At 37.3% G+C, this 21,035-nt stretch overlaps 1 protein-coding gene across 4 annotated transcripts in view; it reads left to right on the plus strand.

The window, feature by feature from the left end:
- The window catches only part of Oatp74D (Organic anion transporting polypeptide 74D), a 115,644-nt gene that overhangs the window by 83,341 nt on the left and 11,268 nt on the right, over positions 1-21,035 (plus strand). The window contains exon 1 of one of the 4 annotated variants that reach the window (XM_073983543.1): positions 17,562-17,773. The exons of the other annotated variants lie outside the window; for them this stretch is intronic. The gene's annotated coding sequence lies outside the window, so the exon portion shown is untranslated. Of the gene's footprint in view, positions 1-17,561; positions 17,774-21,035 lie in introns of those variants that run through there. 4 annotated transcript variants of the gene reach the window in all.

Genomic DNA, 21,035 nt, shown 5'->3' on the forward strand with positions numbered 1-21,035 from the left:
GTTAACCTCCCTAAAATCTTTTAAAAAATCCACGAGCTCTAGTAAGCTCCCAAAAATCTTTTAAAAAATCCACGAGCTCTAGTAAGCTCCCAAAAATCTTTTAAAAAATCCACGAGCTCTATTAAGCTCCCTAAAATCTTTTAAAAAATCCACGAGCCCTGTTAACCTCCCTAAAATCTTTTAAAAAATCCACGATCCCTGTTAACCTCCCTAAAATCTTTTAAAAAATCCACGAGCCCTGTTAACCTCCCTAAAATCTTTTAAAAAATCCACGAGCCCTGTTAACCTCCCTAAAATCTTTTAAAAAATCCACGAGCTCTATTAAGCTCCCAAAAATCTTTTAAAAAATCCACGAGCTCTATTAAGCTCCCAAAAATCTTTTAAAAAATCCACGAGCTCTGTTAACCTCCCTAAAATCTTTTAAAAAATCCACGAGCTCTGTTAACCTCCATAAAATCTTTTAAAAAATCCACGAGCTCTGTTAACCTCCCTAAAATCTTTTAAAAAATCCACGAGCTCTGTTAACCTCCCTAAAATCATTTAAAAAATCCACGAGCTCTGTTAACCTCCCTAAAATCTTTTAAAAAATCCACGAGCTCTGTTAACCTCCCTAAAATCGTTTAAAAAATCCACGAGCTCTATTAACCTCCCTAAAATCTTTTAAAAAATCCACGAGCTCTATTAAGCTCCCAAAAACCTTTAAAAAAATCCACGAGCTCTATTATGGTCCCTAAAATCTTTTAAAAAATCCACGAGCTCTGTTAACCTCCCTAAAATCTTTTAAAAAATCCACGAGCTCTGTTAACCTCCCTAAAATCTTTTAAAAAATCCACGTGGTCTATCGAACTCCCCAACATCTTTAAAAAAAATCCACGAGCTTTTAAAAAATCCACAAGCTCATTTAACCTCCCTAAACTGTTTTAAAAAATCCACGAGCTCTATTAACCTCCCTAAAATCTTTTAAAAAATCCATGAGGCCTATCGACCGCTCTAAAATATTTGAAAAAATCCGCAAACTCTACTAAACTTCCAAAATCATTTTAAAAATCCACGAGTTCTATTAACCTCCCTAAAATCGTTTAAAAAATCCACGGGCTCTATTAAACTCCCTAAAATCTTAAAAAACCCCACTTGATCTGCTGTTAAACTTCCTTCAGAAACATATTCTAATAAACTCCAATATCCAACCACTTGCACTTTATGCGCAACATTCTATTTAAGTCGAACAGGTATAATGCTGAGGTTAGACATCTTTGTGGTTTAATATCAAACAACAACAACCACAAAAAGAAATAAGAGTAAAATGAAATAAAAAACGAAAACAGATTGGCATGAAATCGAATTGCAGACCAGACAGACATCTAACTTGATTTTTCCATTTTCTAAACTCCTCACCAAGTGCACCGCTACCTCCTCCTATATAGCTAAACCAAACCACTTAATATGTTACGTTGGCATGAATATTGCGCAAGCTATCGACTGTCGACGATAAACTAAGCGGAGCAAAGCTTCGTTGCTACATGTCTTTGGCTGTTGCATGCAATCCCCAAATAGACAAATGGATGGACGGACAGACCAAGCCGGGCAGATAGGCAGGCTAAGAAGAGGGGGGGGACAGGCAGAGAAACAGACAGACATGTTTAGAAAATTACACAAAATTGTAGAGTGTTATGCTGTGATTGTGCAACAACAACCTTAGCATGGCATGAAATTGCATCAAAACCCCAGCACCATCCAGCAGATTCTTACTTTCAAAGACAGGGAAAGTTTAGAAGGAAAAAAAAAAACGAAAAAGCAAGAAACAACAATCATCCACGACAAGTATGGAAAAGAACCGGAAAAACAAAAACGTGCAACATGCAATTTATGGTCAAACCATGATCTAATGCTGCAAACAATCAACTCCAGCCAGTAATTCTGCCTGCCATAGCTGTGGTATGGATGCGGCAGTAGTTGTTTACCCCACCAAAAGAAGTGAAACAACTTCAACTAACATAGTTGTTGTTGTTGAAGCTGAGGATGACGATCATGTTCATGTGATACACAAGAAAAACTAGAAGAAAAACGCTTATGACGAAATAGCAATGAAAGTAAATTACTGCTGCTGCAACATAGCATGTATTGCAGGTGATTACGTTACACGTTTGTTGCAATGTACATGTCGTAGAGAAGCGGCTGTAATGGTGACTGCTAATAAATGTTGTTTTTTTCTTCTTCTTCTAGACTGGTTAAACAACAATTTTTAGTAGCTTTTTGCCACATGTGATTATGTAGTATATGTGAAAGACGAGCACAAAATGAGAGGGTGGCAGGGGGCGGGCATTTGCTGTGGTATGTGCCTATAAACACTTTTATGACTGTACTGGACGTCTTTAGTGCTATGATATGCCACATTAAGAAAACCAGTAATTCGCCTGGTTTTTCTTAAAAAAAATGCTGCAGCTACCCAAGCCAGAACTCCAGTTTTATCTTCTTTGGTTGCTTGGAATACTTGAATACTCACTTACTTAGCCACTGGTACACCAGGCCACTTTTGCTGATTTTCCTTGTATTTCCAAATTTGGTTGGATTTGGCTTACCACAATAAAAGCGTTTACTTTTGTCCTGAAAAAAAAACCGAGAACACAGGAAATATTTCCCCCTACTTTGTTAGCATTTGGTTGAGGGGAGAAGACCATCAGCGGGAGCAAAAAGTGAAAGCTTACAAATTTTCTATATTGAGGCTTTACTCATATCAATGAATGCACCCCGATTCATATTGGCTCAATGATATGGGACCGACATCTTATCCAGAGTCCGAACGGCGCACACTGGTCGAAATTACTGATCTAGCGGCGCGAAAGTAAGAAAATCAAACTATAAAATTGCGAAATGTTTTCCATTGTATCGATTACATCCACTCTGCTGACTAACATTTTTTTAGATTGTTGTTGTTGTAAATGTTATCTCAGCTATGCACTATCCAATGCAAGAAGTGTTCCTGCATCAGATTTTAAGAAAAATGTTCAAAAAATGTTCTATCTTCATATTTTTTTAATTGTTAAATAAATACTTAATAAAACTAAACTAAACAAAGTTTATTTTTAAATTAAATTAAAAAATTTGTTTGGGGCCTGAGCAAATTAAATTGGACCTCCTAGATGCTGAATAACCAAAATTATGGCTGTAACTAGGCGCAACTTTTGCTGATAAATGCATGGAAAATGTAGCTTAAATCCTCAAAATACCAAAAATTACACCTAAATTGGTCGGAAAATTTAGCTTAAATCCCCTAAAATACTGAAAATCGGTAGGGGACCCTACCAAGGGGCCTATACCGAAACGTGGACCTTTGTCCAGAATTTCTGGTGGAAAAGTTTAGTAACCACTAGAAATCCTAAGTACCAAAGTACAACTTATTTGGAAGTTGTAGTGTGGATAAAATTTTCAAAATACCGAAAATCAGGAGGTACCGTTATATGGCGGCTATACTAAAATATTAGCCTATGTTGTTCATATTTAGCCCATTATTACCCACGGACTCAGACTGAGTTTGTGCAAAATTTCAGAATCATATCTCCATTCGTTTGCAAGTTATTAAATTCGCGCCGCTAGATCAGTGATTTCGACCACTGTGCGGCGGTTCTTACGACAACACCTGTAAAAAAGTTTTTCATGGCTGAAATACTAAGGAAATGCTAGCAGCCGACATTACACTGAAGTGATTTGCCACCTCCGAAAATTTTGGTGTTCTGATTAGAGATTGAATCGCAGACCCTTCGAGTGCAGGCTGGGCACAACTGTTAGCTTCATGGTGGATGCAAGGAAATTGTATTATTTATCCTCTTTTGGTCTTCCTAAAAACTCTTAGAGTCCTCCCAAAAAATCTATTGGACTACCGCTCGATTTTGTAAAGGGTCTATCGAAGCGTCATTTTCTTTCAGAAAGGGTCTATCGAAGCATCCTTTCTTTCATATAAAGGGTCTATAGAAGTACCTTTCTTTCATATAAAGGGCCTATAGAAGCACACTTTCTTTCATAGAAAGGGCCTACAGAACCACTCGGTCCAAAATTTGACTTTTCGTAATATTTTGTCCAAACTTAGTTTAAGTTCAAAGGTGAGCCATATCGGTTCACTCCTTCAGGTACCTCCACCACACGATAACTCTTGAAGGGAGTTACCGATTTGGTAGATACTTTGCACATCGTGATATTTCCACCAGAGGTTCTAATATAGACTCTATCGGTCCACTCCTTCGGGTACCCCCCACACAAAATTTCAGAAAAGTTCAGTTTAGGAGCTGCTCTTGAGTCGCTTTGATTTTTCTTTTAACAACTTGTATTCGTTCTCTCCATGGCGACGGTAGAAGTTTAATCATGGGCAAATCCATACTTCCTGAGAGAATAGTCCGAAAGATGTAAAAAAATACCCTATGGCACCATGTGTAGTGGTTGGACCATAACTCTCGAACGGATCTGCCGATTTGGTTCAAAATTTGGCCTTCGTCCTATTCTGTCGGGTCCACAACTTTAAAAAATGTCACTAAAATGGTATGCACGATATCTCTTGAACTAGACAACCAATTTGCTCAAAACTTTGGATCTCCTAATATTTTGTCCAAATTTAGTTTAACTTCTATATTGTCCCATATCGGTCCTCTCCTTAGGGTACCTCTCCCACAAAAGTTGAACATTTGTGTCTAAGTGCACTTTAAGGTCTGTTCGAAGATCCTTCGGAAATGTATACTGATGCTGTTCGTTGTGGTCCTGTTTACAGCGATAATATGTTTTCCCTGGACAAGTTAATGCTTCCTGGCATACTGGTCCAAAAGGGGGCGCCATATCTAGAGGGCGCGATATCTATCGAAACAATATGACTCCCAAAATAAGATGCCCTTCCATAATGAACCATGTCGGTCCATGCCTTCTAGTACCTCCTCCGCAACACTTTTGAACTTTAATCCTAATCTACATTTTTGTCGGCAAGTTCCCCCACAAAAGTTCGAAAATGTTCGGAAAAATTGTGCCCACGATAACTTTTGAAGGGAGTAACCGATTTGGTCTACACTTTGCACATCGTAATATTTCTACGAGACACAGATCAGGTTCGAATATTGACTATATATGCCAACTTTTTCGGCTACCTCCCACACAAAATGTCGGAAAAATGCTGTTTAAGGCCTGCTCTCGATTAGCTGTGATCTTTGTTCGCTTCCCCCAGACGGTACAAGTTTTAACAGGGGCAAGGCAATACTTCCTGAGAAAAAATCCCGAGAGCTGTAAAAAGTCCAATGGCTCCATGTGTAGTGGCTGGAGCGCACGTCAACTATCGAGCGGTTCAGCCGATTCGGTTCAAAATTTGACCTTCTTAAAATTTTGTTCGTACCAAATGGTACGAGCTTCATCTTTTGAACGAAGCAACCGTCCAAACTTTGGATCTCATAATATTCTGTTCAAATGTAGTTTTATTTCAGAAATGAACCGTATCGGCCTTCGCCTTAGAGTAACTCGCCCACTAGAGTTCAGGAGTAAAACCTCAAGAGTCCTTGCTACGGGTGACAAAAACAAAATCGGTCTGAATAATTCACCTTGGCCTTGTCTGGCTTCAGCGGCGGGACTATTCTGCCCATTTTCAGAATTCGGGCACGATATGGGTGTCTAGCGAAAGGTTGAGAATTTTGGTGGGCCTAACAAGGCCCAACACTTGCTGATTTAGTGTTTCTAATGACACTTGCAACATCTCCCATTCCTCTTCGGGAGGAAGCGATCTAATGCGACGTAGTACTGTTCTCTTCGCCCTGTCACTGCTAGGGTGCTCGACAAACTGTCAATTAAAATGACTTGGGGCAACTCTTCGTATCAGTCAGTGTGAGGTTCTATCTAGCTTCTTCTCAGGGTTCGAGAGTATCATTTTATTCCGGCTCCCCTTGAGAACTTTGGTGGGCTCATCAAGACCCGACACTTTGGATAATTTAGCCTTCCTAATGGTTGCTAGTGTCATTCCTTCTCGGCAGGAAGAGATCTGATGCGACGTAGTACTGTTCTCTTCGCTTCGTCACTCCTGGGGTGCTCGATAAACTGTCGATTAAAATACCTTGGGCAACTCTTCGGATCAGTCAGTGTAAATGAGGTTCTATCTTCCTTTTTCCCAGGGTTCGAGGGTATCATTTTATTGCAGATCCAATGTTGCAACTCTTCAGATGATTTAGCCACTTTTTACGCTTATGCCCACCGACCAACCTGTTAACTTTCAGCTCCTTGACTCTGAGGTCATTGGTGTTGGCACGCTCATTTGCTAATCCCGACGCGGGAAAATTGATCTTATTATGTTTTTTCGACCAGCAGATATATATATAGAGATATCCGAACATTAGAAAGGTTGGGCCGATCTCTGAAAGGAAATCAGGCATTCTGCTAATGTGATTATGAGGAGATGGACTGACCCAGGAGAAACGATGGACGTCAGTGACAGTGACGTCAAAACATGTTGCCAAAATCCATATTCCAACCTCATACCTGACTAGATGAAATAATACGATGCACAATCAGAAACTCCCTGCAAAATTTATCTTGTGAATTTGCCATTTTAGTTGGTGGCTTCAATGTTTCTCAGAGCTTTTAGGCCATTATCCCAGGAAGTATAGACCTGTCACCGAAAAAAATTGTACTGTCGTAAGGGGCCGCAATGAGAACCTTCTGAAAAAATTCAAAACGATCCGAGAAGAGCTCTTAAACTTCACTTTATCCGAATTTTTTGTGGGAAGTACCTTAAGGTATGGATCGATATAGTCCATATTTGAACACGATATATACCTGGAATATAGTCCATATTCCAACCTCATACCTGACTAGATGAAATAATACGATGCGCAAAGTTTGGACCAATCAGAAACTCCCTGCGAAAATTATCTTGTGAATTTGCCATTTTATTTGGTGCCATCAATGTTTCTCAGAGCTTTTAAGCCATTATCTCAGGAAGTATAGACCTGTCACCGAAAAAAAATTGTACTGTCGTTGGGGGCCGCAAAGAGAACCTTCTGAAAAAATTCAAAAAAAATCATGAAGTATAGACCTGCCACTAAAAAAAATTGTACTGTCGTAGGGGGCCGAAATGAGAACCTTCTGAAAAAAATTCAAAACGATCCGAGAGGAGCTCTTAAACTTTACTTTATCCGAATTTTTTTGTGGGAAGTACCCGAAGGTATTGACCGATATAGTCCATATTCGAACAAGTAAAAGAGTATCAGTCGGCATGGCCGACAGAACTCTCAGCCTCGGACCTAAAGAAAAGAAGTAACACACAATATTTCTGACGTCTATATAATACGATGTACAATGTTTGGACCAAATCGGTCCCTCGAAGGGAGACTTCGAGGGTTATCGTATCTTTTTGCTGCCGGCAGGCTTTTTTGGAGCTTTTGGGCCTATATTTCAAGAAGTAAGGACTTGCACCTGAAAAACATGTACCGTCGTAATGGGGAAGCTAATACAAGTTGTTACAACAAAAACACAAACGGTTTCGAAGTCCAAAAAGAAGCAACACGATTTGAGAGCAGGCCTTAAACTGCACTCTTCATAAATATTGTGTGGGAAGTACTCGAAGGAGTGAACCTATATATAGTCATATTCGAACCTGATCTATGTCCCGTAGAGATATTACGATACGAAAAGTATGGACCAAATCGGTTACTCCGTTCAAGAATTATCTTGCGCACAATTTTTCCGAACATTTTCATACTTTTGTGGGGGAGGTACCTTAAGGAGTGGACCAATATGGTCTATCTTCGAGCTTAAACTAAATTTGGACAAAATATTATGAACGCCAAATTTTAGACCGAATCTGCTGATCCGTTCGAGAGTTATCGTGCGCTCCAACCACTCCACACGGTGCCATAGGGGTTTTTTAAACTTTCGGACAATTTTCTCAGGAAGTATGGACAAGTTGTTACATCTACAATCAAAGCGATTCGAGAGCAGGTCCCAAACTGAACTGTTCTGAAATTTTGTGTGGGAGATACCCGAAGGAGTGGACCGCCATATAGTCCGAACGACGTGTTTTAACCACCACACGTATACACCTTTTTCAGATGTTATTCGAAACATTTTATTTGTAATTCGTAACATTTCGTTTGTAATTCGATAAGTCCATTTGTAATTCGAATTATTCCATTTGTAATTCGAATTATTCCATTTGAAATTCGACTTATTCCATTTGTAATTCGAATTATTCCATTAGTAATTCGAATTATTCCGTTTGAAATTCGAATTATTCCATTTGTAATTCGAATTATACAATTTGTAATTCGAATCATTCTCTTTGTAATTCGAATTATTCCATTTGAAATCCGAATTATTCCATTAGTAATTCCAATTATTCCATTTGTAATTCCAATTATTTTATTTGAAATTCGTAACAAAAATAATTACACCTTTTTAAGATGTAATTCGAGAATTCCATTTGTAATTTGAAACATTTCAATTGTAATTCGAATTATTACATTTGTAATTTGAATTATTTCATTTGAAATTCGTATTATTTTCGATTTGTAAATCGAATTATTTTATTTGTAATTCGTATTATTTTATTTGTAATTCGAATTATTTTATTTGTAATTCGAATTATTCCATTTGTAATTCGAATTATTCCATTTGTATTTCGAATTTCAAATTGGATAATTCGAATTACAAATAAAATAATTCGAATTACAAATGGAATAAGTCGCATTTCAAATTAAATAATTCGAATTACAAATAGAATAATACAAATGAAATAATACGAATTACAAATGGAATAATTCGAATTACAAATGGAATAATTCAAATTACAAATGAAGCAATTCAAATTTCAAATGAAATAATTCAAATTACAAATTGAATAGTTCGAATTACAAATACACCTTTTTCACATGTAATTCGAAACATTCTACTTGTAATACGTAACATTTCATTTGTAATTCGAATTATTCCATATGTAATTCGAATTACTCCATTTGAAATTCGAATTATTCTACACCTTTTTCAGATTTCGAGAATTCCATTTGTAATTCGTAACATTTTATTTGTAAATCGAGAATTCCATTGTAATTCGAAACATTTAAATTGTAATTCGTATTATTCCATTTGTAATTCGAATTAATCTATTTGTAATTCGAATTATTCCATTTGTAATTCGAGTTACTCCATTTGAAATTCGTATTATTCCATTTGTATTTCGAATTATTTCATTTGAAATTCGAATTATTCTATTTTTAATTTGAATTATTTTATTTGTAACTCGAATTGTTCTATTTGTAATTCGAATTATTCCATTTGTAATTCGAAACATTTCAATTGTAATTCGAATTATTCCATTTGAAATTCGAATTATTCTATTTGTAATTCGAATTATTCTATTTGTAATTCGAATTATTCTATTTGTAATTTGAATTGTTCTATTTGTAATTCGAATTATTCCGATTGAAATAACAAATAGAATAATTCGAATTACAAATTAAATAATTCGAATTTCAAATGGAATAATTCGAATTACAAATAAAACAATTCGAATTAAAAATGTAATAATACGATATACAAATAGAATAATTCGAATTACAAATAGAATAATTCCAATTTCAAATGGCATAATTCGAATTACAAATGGAATAATTCGAATTACAAATAGAATAATTCGAATTTCAAATGGAATAATTCGAATTACAATTGAAATGTTTCGAATTACAAATGGAATTCTCGAATTACAAATAAAATGTTACGAATTACAAATGGAATTCTCGAAATCTGAAAAAGGTGTAGAATAATTCGAATTGCAAATGGAATAATTCAAAGTAAATGAATATCTTAAAAAATCCACGTTTATTCTCTTCTGGGGATCTACGGAAAATCTTATTTCTCCCACTCTTTATCTCTCTCCCTAATACTTCAAATATTCCTCTGTCTTTAAAAAATAAATCAAAGTATCGATTATTCTCACCACTATCACCAATGACTGATAATAAAATCGCCAAAAATGCGTTTTCGCTTTGAAACCGCACATTTAATTTGGTGGATGACAGAAGTAAAAACGACAGCCAGCCATAAAAAATAATAACAATAAGAGCGGCAGCGGCATGGCCGAATATAGAAGGCATTTAATTGGTGTTTTGTCATTGTTTAAGTGATGGTGACCTTCACATTGAAATTTTTTTATTATTTTTTGGATGAAAATAAATAAAAACCGACAACAACAACAACAACAGTAGCAATTCATCAGTTTGTTAAATGAGAAGCGGCATGTGTTTGGCGAGGTGGTGGTGATATTGAAATTATTTCGGCATTTTTTTGTTACTGTCGTTACTCAAATTCAGCTGAAATTTAAACTCGCATCAGCAACAAATTGCAAATAGCAACGTTCCGTCGTTCGTTCTGCCGTACATCGTCCAAATTCTGGAAGTTGAGAAGCCGCTGCTTGTAGCTGTTGATTTGTACTTCGTTCATTTGTTCGGTTTCATTACTGTTTCATTTAATTGTTTGTTATTGTTATAATTTGCCATAATTGAACAACGACGACGGCGACAACGCAACTAATAAAACTACAGCAACAACAATTATAATAAAAATTTATACAAAATCAACAATAAAATACATTTTAAGAAATATTCATATGTACATATGTATGTAGATAAGTGAATAATATTAAATACATTTTATTTAAAATATTGTTATTATTATTGTTGTTAAACAGTTGTTGCTGCTACGTGAGAATTGCAATATTCCGCCACCACCACCATCATCACCATCAGTAGCGGCAACAATTTATTAGCGCCCAACATTGTATTGGGTATATCTATAATGGAAATTATTGTTGGTTATTTAGATTCTTCAAAATGATTTCAATATTTCAGATTTTCTTAGGCGCAGAGAAAAGGGTCCTGACCAAGGTTGTAGATTCAAGCTCTAATGGTCGGAGTTGAGGTGTTTAGAGCTCATTAGAGCGTCGTTGCCTTTAAGGAGAATGGCCATCTTGCTTAAGTAATTTCTGATAAAAGACTGCTAAATGTCAGAGACAATTTAGAACTAGGTTGCCCTTTGTCAGAAATGGCTTTTAGTCTCGTTACCAGAATGTCAGTCGTTTATGTACCTAGACCTTTAAGCTTATGATAAAGACTCTCCGAACCAGACTCAACCTCCATGGGTTGACCATGTTCTGACTATAATTGTTGGAGTCGATATACCTCAAGCTCTTTAGAGCGTCTTTGGCTTCGGGACAATTTTCTCTAATAACTATAAACCAAAACAATTTTCAACTTTCTTTTAAATGCTGCAACCTGTATGTATCTTTCGTTTTTAAATAACTTCACCTGTTAGAAACTACACACCTATGTACTAACCTATAATTTCATATGCATATCTATCGATTCAACCAAAATCAATGAACTCTAATCGTTTACCATTCGCAGCTGATATAAATTCAAGGTTAGCGCAGAAAAATATTCTAAAATGAATTTCACTTTCATTATCGGCAATGCCAATTATTTACGTTGTTGCATTACCTGAAGAAACATTAGACGAATTGAATCGAACATTCATAATATACTCATATGATATGGGTGAGGGCTGAAGCTAGCCACCGTCACCGGTGTGCATATAAACAACACACTGACATAGAAACATCCATAAGTTGGAGTGCACAAGATAAGAAAAAACAAACAAAATATTGTTAAATAATTTTGCAATTCGGCAATAGGGGAATTGGAACGGTCCTCCTATAGAAGACCAGATGTCTTACTATAGAAAACCAGAGGTCTTCCTAAAGAAGACCAGAGGTCTTCCTAAAGAAGAGCAGAGGTCTTACTGTAGAAGACCCGAGGTCTTCCTATAGAAGAACAGAGGTCTTCCTATAGAAGAACAGATAAGTTCCTATAAAAGACCATAGGTCTTCCTATAGAAGACCGGAGTTTTACAGAAGACCAGAGGTCTTCTTATAGAAGACCAGAGGTCTTCTTATAGAAGACCAGAGGTCTTGCTATAGAAGACCAGAGGTCTTCATATAAAAGACCAGAGGTCTTCTTATATAAGACCAGAGGTCTTCCTATAGAAGACCCGAGGTCTTCTTATTGAAGAGGTCTTCTTATAGAAGAACAGATATGTTCCTATAAAAGACCATAGGTCTTCCTATAGAAGACCGGAGTTTTATAGAAGACCAGAGGTCTTCTTATAGAAGACCAGAGGTCTTCTTATAGAAGACCAGAGGTCTTCATATAAAAGACCAGAGGTCTTCTTATTTAAGACCAGAGGTCTTCCTATAGAAGACCCGAGGTCTTCTTATTGAAGAGGTCTTCTTATAGAAGACCAGAGGTCTTCCTATAGAAGAACGGAAGAGGTCTTCTTGTAGAAGACCAGAGGTCTTCTTGTAAAAGACCATAGGTCTCCTTATAGAAAACCAGAGAACTTCCTATAGAAGACCAGAGGTCTTCCTATAGAAGACCAGAGGTCTTCTTATAGAAGACCAGAGGTCTTCTTATAGAAGAACAGAGGTCTTCCTATAGAGGAACAGAGGTCTTCCTATAGAAAAACAGAGGTCTTCCTATAGAAGACCAGGGGTCTTCCTATAGAAGACCAGAGGTCTTCCTAAAGAAGACCAGAGGTCTTCCTATAGAAGACCAGAGGTCTTCCTATAGAAGACCAGAGGCCTTCTTATAGAAGACCAGAGGCCTTCTTATAGAAGACCAGAGGTCTTCCTGTAGAAGAGCAGAGGTCTTCCTATAGAAGAACAGAGGTCTTCCTATAGAAGAACAGAGGTCTTCCTATAGAAGAACAGAGGTCTTCCTGTAGAAGAACAGAGGTCTTCCTATAGAAGAACAGAGGTCTTCCTATAGAAGACCAGAGGTCTTCTTATAGAAGACCAGAGGTCTTTCTATAGAAGACCAGAAGTCTTCCTATAGAAAACCAGAGTTTTTATAGAAGACCAGAGGTCTTCCTATAGAAGACCAGAGGTCTTCCTATAGAAGACCAGAGGCCTTCCTATAGAAGACCAGAGGTCTTCCTATAGAATACCAGAGGTCTTCCTATAGTAGACCAGAAGTTTTCTTATAGAAAACCAGAGGTCTTCTTATAGAAAACCAGAGGTCTTCTTATGGAAGACCAGAGGTCTTGCTATAGAAGACTACAAGCCTTCCTATATAAAACCAGAGGTCTTCTTAAAGGTCTTCCTATAGAAGACCAGAGGTCTTCCTAAAGACGAACAGAGGTCTTGCTATCGAAAACCAGAGGTCTTTCTATAGAAGACCAGAGGTCTTCCTATAGAAAAGCAGAGTTTTTATAGAAGCCCAGAGGTCTTCCTACAGAAGACCAGAGGTCTTCCTATAGAAAACCAGAGTTTTTATAGAAGACCAGAGGTCTTCTCATAGAAGACCTGAGGTCTTCTCATAGAAGACCAGAGGTATTCTCATAGAAGACCAGAGGACTTCTCATAGAAGACCAGAGGACTTCTCATAGAAGACCAGAGGTCTTCTCATAGAAGACCAGAGGTCTTCCTATAGAAGACCAGAGGTCTTCCTATAGAAGACCAGAGGTCGTCCTATAGAAGACCAGTTTTCTTCTTATTGAATAACAGAGGTCTTTTTATAGAAGACCAGAGATCTTCCTATAGAAGACCAGAGGTCTTCCTATAGAAGACCAGAGGTCTTCCTATAGAAGACCAGAGGTCTTCCTATAGAAGACCAGAGGTCTTCCTATAGAAGACCAGAGGTCTTTCTATAGTAGACCCGAGGTCTTCCTATAGAAGACCAGAGGTCTTCTTATAGAAAACCAGAGTTCTTCTTATAGAAGAACAGAGATCTTCCTAAAGAAGACCAGAGGTCTTCCTATAGAAGACCAGATGTCTTGCTATAGAAGACCAGAGGTCTTCTTATAAAATACCAGAGTTCTTCCTATAGAAGACCAGAGTTCTTCCTATAGAAGACCAGAGGTCTTGCTATAGAAGATCAGAGGTCTTCTTATAAAATACCAGAGGTCTTCTTATAGAAGACCAGAGGTCTTCCTATAGAAGACCAGAGGTCTTCTTATAGAATACCAGAGTTCTTCCTATAAAAGACCAGAGGTCTTCATATAGAAGACCAGAGGTCTTCCTAAAGAAGACCAGAGGTCTTCCTAAAGAAGACCAGAGGTCCTCTTATAGAAGACCAGAGGTCTTCTTAAAGAAGACCAGAGGTCTTCCTATAGAAGACCAGAGGTCCTCTTATAGACGACCAGAGGTCCTCTTATAGAAGACCGGAGGTCTTCCTAAAGAAGACCAGAGGTCATCCTATAGAAGACCAGAGGTCTTCCTATAGAAGGCCAGAGGTCTTCTTATAAAATACCAGAGGTCTTCCTATAGAAGACCAGATGTGTTGCTATAGAAGACCAGAGGTCTATAAGACCAGAGGTCTTGCTATAGAAGACCGGAGGTCTTCTTATAATATACCAGAGGTCTTCCTATAGAAGACCAGAGGTCCTCTTATAGAAGACCAGAGGTCCTCTTATAGAAGACCAGAGGTCTTCTTATAGAAGACCAGAGGTCTTCCTATAGAAGACCAGAGTTCTTCCTATAGAAGACCAGAGTTCTTCCTATAGAAGACCAGAGGTCTTCCTATAGAAGACCAGATGTGCTGCTATAGAAGACCAGAGGTCTTCCTATAGAAGACCAGAGGTCTTCCTATAGAAGACCAGAGGTCTTCCTATAGTAGACCAGAGGTCTTCCTATAGAAGACCAGAGTTCTTCCTATAGAAGACCAGAGGTCTTCCTATAGAAGACCAGATGTGTTGCTATAGAAGACCAGAGGTCTTCCTATAGAAGACCAGAGGTCCTCTTATAGAAGACCAGAGGTCCTCTTATAGAAGACCAGAGGTCTTCCTATAGAAGAACAGACGTCCTCTTATAGAAGAACAAAGATCTTCCTATAGAACAACAGAGGTCTTCCTTTAGAAGCCCATCAGTATTCCTATTTTACTATAGAAGACCAGATTTTTCTCTATAGGAGATCCTATAAAAGACCAGAGGTCGTTCTATAAAAAGCCGCAAGACCAGGGTCTTTCTATAGAAGATAGGAGGGATCTACCTATAGAAGACCAGAGGTAGTCCTATAAAAGGCCAGATGTTAGTCTATGGAAAACCAAAGGTCTTCTTATAGGGACCAGCGGTGTTCCTATATGACAACAGGAGTCTTCTAATAAGAGAACATAAGTCCTGGTATGGAAGAATTGGGGTTTCCAATAGAAAATCCGATGTCTCTCTATAGAAGACCAGAGGTCTTCCAATAGATGTCCCGACGCCTTCTATATAGCATATAGATAGCAGCAGATGCTACTTTAGTTTAAAAACAAACACAAACATTGATACTACCCGTGCATATGTATTGCGCAAGCAGATAATTATCTTGTTATGGACCAGAAATTGCGTTTTTTTAATTCTCTTTGATTATACACCGAACCTATGTTCCTTACATTCTCAGCGTGATGTCATTTCATTAAACCACTCAAAACAAAATGCAAAAATGAGTCGTGCATTTGTTGCTGTTTTCAAATACTGACGCATTTACCCGAAAAATAGAAAAACAAAAGTTTGATAAGATAACATTTTCGTGCTTTGAAGGTCACATCTACTACTGCAGCGGGGGGTAATATTAGTTAACATTTTTTTATCGCACATCTTTTGGATTTCAATGCCAAAGCTTTGGACCATGATCTGCGAAACGAAACAAAAATATACTACACCCATACATATCTAGTATCTATCTAGATGTAAAGATATCGGTATGATTATTGGTCCACAAGAATTTTTGGGACCCCTAGCCGAACTTTTTACAAGTATACACCCAGAGAAACAAGTAAAAAAGTATCAGTCGGCTTTGCCGACAGAGATATACCCTCAGCCTGTGAAAATTGAAACACTTTTTTCACAAAAAACCTATGTATTTAGAGGGTTTCAAAATTTTAGTCGCATGAACCGACAAAAATGTTGATTAGGATTAAAGTTCAAAAATTTTGCGGGAAAGATACTTAAAGGAATGGACCGATATGGACCATGGGGGTGCCATAGGGGTTTTTTACACCCTTCGGGCTGTTTTCTCAAGCAGTATGGACTTGCCCCTGAAAAAACGTTTACCATCGTAATTGAGGCAGCGAATGTAAGTCACCTCAACAAAAATCAAAGTGATTGAATAGCAGGGTTTAAAGTGAACTTATCCAAAATTTTGTGTGGGAGGTACCCGAAGCAGTGGACCGATTGAGTCCATATTGGAACCTCATCTAAGTTTGGTAGAAATTACACGATGTGCAAAGTATGGACCAAATCGGTTATTCCCTACAAGAGTTATCGTGCGCACAAGTTTTGCGACAATTTTTGAACATTTGTGGGGGAGGTACCTGAAGGAGTGGACCTATATGGCTCATCTTCGAACTTAAATCGTATCTGGACAAAATATGTCGATACCTAAAATTTGAACCGAATCGATTGATCCGTTCGAGAGTTATCGTGAGCACCAGCCAGCCAGACAGTCAGACAGACGGACGGACATTGTTAGATCTACTCAAAATTGTCTGAAACGGATATCGTACAAACATACTTGGGGTCTAAAACCATTATTTCGATGAGGCACATTTTTGGTCGTATCAAAGTGTAAATACCCTCTTTAGCCTAAAGGCTGAGGGTATAAAAATGACACCATATGTGGTTAAACTGACCACATCCATTGTCGATAGTGTATCAACACCGCTTGTCATCGAAATGAGTACGCCGTTGTCAATTTGACAACGAGATGGTGTCAACGGTTTTGAGAATTGACAATGTACCATGGTCAAAGTGAGCATGATTGTGGTCGAAATATTAAAAATTGAGCTCGCTTGTGCTCATATTGACACAATTCGTGGACAGCTTAAAAAAATGACACCATACGGTGTTGATTTTGAATCGACTTTTTTCCCTCTATGTAGGGGGTAGTTCTGCCAATTTTAGCTCAATTATAGAAGGGCCATATCATTAACGCCAACCTCTTATAAATGATTTAAGCTAAGCTGAGGTTTGTTATGAGATATAAAGGCTCTTAAACCATACCTAGATACGTATATTACCCACCACTGAAACATGTCATATTGTCCAGACAGAGTTTCGAATCCTCTCCCTGCTATCTATCTGTTGATGCTTGGGTAGAACCCATTCACTGCAATTATAATACAATTATAATATAAAATAAATTATAATGCAATTGTTATTCATCAACTACTCAATTGGTCCTTAGGGAGCAACATCACACAGACAGACACACACACACCCACTTGCGTATTTCATGTAGCATCACACATTTACAGGTTTATTGAACTTTTCACAACCTTTCGGCTTGATTACAATAACAACAACTACATATAATGACTAAGTTTATTTTTGTTTTTTTTTTTCAACATTTTTCATTTATGCAGTGTCAGTCAGTCTGCCCAGCCAGTCTGTTATTATTTGCAAAACTTGCACTACTAATCTGACAATAACGACATCACACTGACACCAACAATGCGACGCCGGTTAAGCGAACTTGTTACTGATAACAAGCGTGCAATATGTAGTATTTAACTTTGTAGAAGATTTATTTGATTTTGGCATTCAGTTAGTGTCCAACAGTTTTGTACGAAACACCTATTAAATCACCCAACCGAACCCCATTTACCAAAAAAAAAAACAAAAAAAAAATCAATCGGTCCAAAACGTTAAAAAGCTACAGTTATCTGTTGTATATACAGTTTTACGCAGCAGATAAACAAACTCTACATTCCTCCATCCGGTGCAAAGGTGAGCCAACAGCAGCAAAAAACATCCATCATCCATCCACTCCATCCCGTGCCATAGAAAATGTAAACATATTTGCATTTTGTGTTTGTTTTGTAAATGCAGCCGATCGATATTCTGCTTGAAATGAAAGCGAAACTTATCACTTATCGCAAAAGCAAAAATATTGTATATGTATGTATATAAATTCTTATTGCACCCAAACCCACCCATCTGTCCCCCTCGCTTTTGGCGAACAACATACAAACTATATGCGCGAGTATTGCAATTGTTTTGTTTTTCACTACGCAAAACAAACATTGAAAACAAATTATCAAAAGCGTTTACGCCCCAGTTGTTAAAGACATACTTACGTATCATACATACATATATGTGAAAAATTATGTACATATATGTGAACATTTGAATTAAAGGCATTATGAGAGATTTTATTTACAAGTCAGGTCTTGGGAAACGCCTCGGGAAAGGATTGAGGACCTTGTTCAAACATCTCATATTGTAATAGATCGCTGTTGCATGCGCGGTAGAGTTGGGCAATTGGACGACCTAATTCACTGTCCTAGTTCAAAAACGTATGAGTAACATCATACAAACTAACGTGAGATATTAAGTATAAGCATTTTGTTCATTCAAACGACCGGTGTCCAATGAACTAGATTGTGAACTAGGTCATTCAATTGCCCAAATCTAATGCGCGGGCTAATTGAACATACTGTCGTATGTGATACCTAGTATATTGCGGTAGTTAGTTCTCTGAATTCCGTTATCATCGACTCCGATATTTAGTTCTGTTTTCATCTCCGCAGTCCATGTGGTGAACAGAGTCGCCGTAAATTTAGTGACGGATATTTGTATTTTTCTTTCGCGGAAAAAGGACATTAGGGTAGATATCGAAGGGGTAGTCCGTTCGATGTTCTCAAACAGTATGGAGTGCTCAACATTTTCCAAGGCTTTTTGTAAGTCAAGCACCACCAACACCGTTCTTTCGCACGGCTTATTCTGCTTGAGTCCTTATATGTATGTTGTAGTGAGGTGCCACTTACGCTGAATCTGTGCTGATAAACGGCAATTGGATAGCTGTTTCTTCCTCTGGGGAGGAGTAAAACCTGATTAGTCTTGGTTACAGGGCCACGAAAGCGATTCAACTTTGCTGGCGTCCTTTGTGCACGATGTGGTTGGGTACAGGCGACAGGTTGAGAACTTGGGTGAGATACTCAAGTCACATCTAATTCAACTCTTTCAATATTACCATGAAGATTTAGAAAGGCCTTGCTCTTCACCATGGCACTACCGGTCTGTTCTAGAAATTGTCGATTAAAGTAACTTGCTCAACTCTGAACCTGTCAACATAACGTCGCCAAACGTGACAGAGTGACTATCATCCTTCGTTTCTACGTTCGAGAGTGATTTAACTGTTACCCACAATTCATTTATTCCAGGCCCAATTATGCGACTCTTAAGATGATCTAGGCACTTATTCCACTTATCCTCACCGACCAACTGGGGACACTGGCTTTGGCTCAATGAAGCTTCCGCCCGTGAATACTTTGAGCAGCAAACTTTCCCATAGAAAAGTAGTTTTAGCCTTTCATATAGAGAGTAGTTTGAGCCTCAAAATCTTCTATCGGGAAATGTTTGAGCCTCAAACTATTCTATGGAGAATAGTTTGAACCTCAAACTTTTCTATTTCAATAGAGAATATTTTGAGCCTCAAAGTTTTCTACAGAGAATAGTTTGAACTTCAAACGTTCCTATAGAGAATAGATTGAACCTCAAACTTTTCTATTGAGAATAATTTGAGCCTTAAACTTTCCTGTAGAGAAAAGTATGAGCCTCATAATCTTCTATAGGGAATAGTCTGAGGCCCACACTCCTTTATAGAGAATATATTGGACCTGAAACTTTCCTGTAGAGAAAAGTTTGAGCCTCAAAATCAAAAACTCAAACTCTTCTATTGGGAATAGTCTGAGCCTCAAACATTCCTGTAGAGAAAAGTTCGAGCCTCCAAATTTTCTATAGGGAATAGTATGTGCCTCAGTCATTTCAATAGAGAACAGTTTGAGACTCAAACTTTCCTATAGAGAATAGTTTGAGTCTCAAACCTTCCTATAGATAATAACTTGACCCTCAAACTTTACTATAAAGAATAGTTTGAGTCTGAAACCCTTCTATAAAGAATAATTTGAGCCTCAAACTTTTCAAACTATTCTTTATAGAAAAGTTTGAGGCTCAAACACTTCTATAAAGAATAATTGAGCCTCAAACTTATCTATAAAGGATAGTTTGAGCATCAAACTTTTCTATAAAAAATAGTTTGAGCCTCAAACTTTTCTATAAAGAATAGTTTGAGCCTCAAACTTTTCTATAAAGAGTAGTTTGAGCCTCAAACTTTTCTATAAAGAATAGTTTGAGCCTCAAACTTTTCTATAAAGAATAGTTTGAGCCTCAAACTTTTCTACAAAAAATAGTTTGAGCCTCAAACTTTTCTATAAAGAATAGTTTGAGCCTCAAACTTTTCTATAAAGAATAGTTTGAGCCTCAAACTTTTCTATAAAGAATAGTTTGAGCCTCAAACTTTTCTATAAAGAATAGTTTGAGCCTCAAACTTTTCTATAAAGAATAGTTTGAGCCTCAAACTTTTCTATAAAGAATAGTTTGAGCCTCAAACTTTTCTATAAAGAATAGTTTGAGCCTCAAACTTTTCTATAAGGAATAGTTTGAGCCTCAAACGTTTCTATAAAGAATAGTTTGAGCCTCAAACGTTTCTATAAAGCCTAGTTTGAGCCTCAAACTTTTCTATGAAGAATAGTTTGAGCCTCAAACTTTTTATAAAGAAAAGATTGAGCCTCAAACTTGTCTATAAAAAATAGTTTGAGCCTCAAACTTTTTTGTAAAGAAACTATTCTCTAGCCTCAAACTTTTCTTTAAAGAATAGTTTGAGCCTCAAACTTTTCTATAAAGAATAGTTTGAGCCTCAAACTTTCCTATAAAGAATAGCTTGAGCCTCAAACTTTTCTTTAACGAATAGTTTGAGCCTCAAACTTTTCTATAAAGAATAGTTTGAGCCTCAAACATTTCAATACAAAATATTTTGGACCTCAAACTTTTCTATAAAGAATAGTTTGAGCCTCAAACATTTCAATACAGAATATTTTGAATAGTTTGAGCCTCAAACTTTTCTATAAAGAATAGTTTGAGCCTCAAACTTTTCTATAAAGAATAGTTTGAGCCTCAAACTTTTCTATAAAGAATAGTTTGAGCCTCA

The sequence above is a fragment of the Musca autumnalis genome, unplaced genomic scaffold (genome assembly GCF_047663935.1).
Source record: "Musca autumnalis isolate F117 unplaced genomic scaffold, ASM4766393v1 scaffold_4, whole genome shotgun sequence".
Classification (NCBI taxonomy): domain Eukaryota; kingdom Metazoa; phylum Arthropoda; class Insecta; order Diptera; family Muscidae; genus Musca; species Musca autumnalis.